The sequence below is a fragment of the Heteronotia binoei genome, chromosome 13 (genome assembly GCF_032191835.1).
Source record: "Heteronotia binoei isolate CCM8104 ecotype False Entrance Well chromosome 13, APGP_CSIRO_Hbin_v1, whole genome shotgun sequence".
Lineage (NCBI taxonomy): Eukaryota > Metazoa > Chordata > Lepidosauria > Squamata > Gekkonidae > Heteronotia > Heteronotia binoei.
This window is the reverse complement of record NC_083235.1, coordinates 17,970,118-17,971,822: the sequence shown is the minus strand read 5'-3', so window position 1 is coordinate 17,971,822 and position 1,705 is coordinate 17,970,118.

Below are 1,705 nucleotides of genomic sequence, written 5' to 3'. Positions count from 1 at the left end.
AGTCCCGATCCTGCATGTAGGCGGTTCAGGATATTGGTCGCCTGATGCTAACCCGGAGACGAAAGCATCTTTCGGCAGCACCCTGAACGACCAAGCAGCCTTATCTAGGGACAGCACTGCTTGCTCCACACGGAGAGGGTCCTAGAAAAGGTGGCCTAAACAAAACTCGTCTCCCCCACCCCAGTTGGCTAGCCGCGGTCAACGGGCATCCTTACTTGCGGTCGAAAAATAACAACAAAGAAAAGGCATGCACCTGCCTCACAAAGTGTGCAAAGACTAAAGCTTGCGTGTTGGAACATCAGAACCATGCTTGACACAGTAGGCAGTGGTCGCCCTGAACGACGCTCTGCTCTAGTTGCCCACGAACTTCTCAGGTTGAATATCGACATAGCAGCTCTCAGTGAGGTCCGTTTCCCTGAGGAAGGTAGTCTTCAAGAACACGGTGCTGGCTATACCCTCTACTGGTCGGGTAAGTCAAAGGCCGAGAGCCGCCTTTCTGGCGTTGGCTTCATGGTCAGGAACTCCATTGCCTCCAAACTCGAAAACCTGCCAACAGGTCACTCAGATCGCATCATGTCCATGCGCCTCCCACTTCAAAACAAGCAGCATGCAACACTCTTCAGTGTGTATGCCCCAACCCTTCAAGCAGATCCTGCAGAAAAGAACAAGTTCTATGCTGATCTACGCAACCTCATACGGAAGACCCCTACAGAGGACAAGGTGATCATCCTTGGCGACTTCAATGCCAGAGTAGGTAAAGACTCGGAAGCCTGGAAAGGAGTACTTGGCAAACACGGCATTGGCAACTGCAATGACAACGGGCGCCTCCTGCTAGAATTCTGCATGGAGCACCAGCTCACCATCACCAACACTATCTTCCAGCAGAAGAACAGTCTGAAGACAACCTGGATGCACCCACGGTCCAAGCATTGGCACCTTATCGACTACATTCTGGTGCGCCAGAGAGACCTTCGAGATGTCTTACACACCCGAGTAATGCCCAGCGCAGAATGTCATACGGATCATCGTCTTGTACGCTGCAATCTCCGTCTTCACTTTAAACCCACACCCAGGAGAGGAGGTATCCCTCGGAGGAAGTTTCAGGTTGGCAGCCTCCAGTCAGCCGAAGTTAAAGCTGCCTTCCAGGCAAAACTCCAGTCAAGAATTGAGGACCTCAGTTGCCCCACAGACCCTTCTCCAGAAGCACTCTGGGAACACCTAAAAACTACCGTCCTGCAGATCTCTGAAGAAGTCCTCGGGTTCTCCACAAGGAAGAACAAGGACTGGTTTGATGAGAACAATCAAGAGATCCAAGAATTACTGGCAAAAAAGAGATCTGCCTACCAAGCACATCTTGCTCAGCCCTCCTGTCCTGGGAAAAAAGCAACCTTTCGCGCTGCATGTAGCAACCTCCAGCACAAGCTTCGAGACATTCAGAACGAGTGGTGGACCAAGCTTGCCGAGAGAACCCAGCTGTGTGCAGACACTGGTGATTTAAGAGGGTTCTACGAAGCCCTGAAGGCAGTATATGGTCCATCATATCAGGCTCAGAGCCCCTTGCATAGTGCAGACGGCCAAGTGCTCCTCACAGACAAGGCATCCATACTGAACCGGTGGTCGGAGTATTTTCAGGTTCTCTTCAGTGCCAACCGCGTAGTTCAAGATTCAGCAATCCACCTCACCCCACTTCAACCGGTGAAAACAG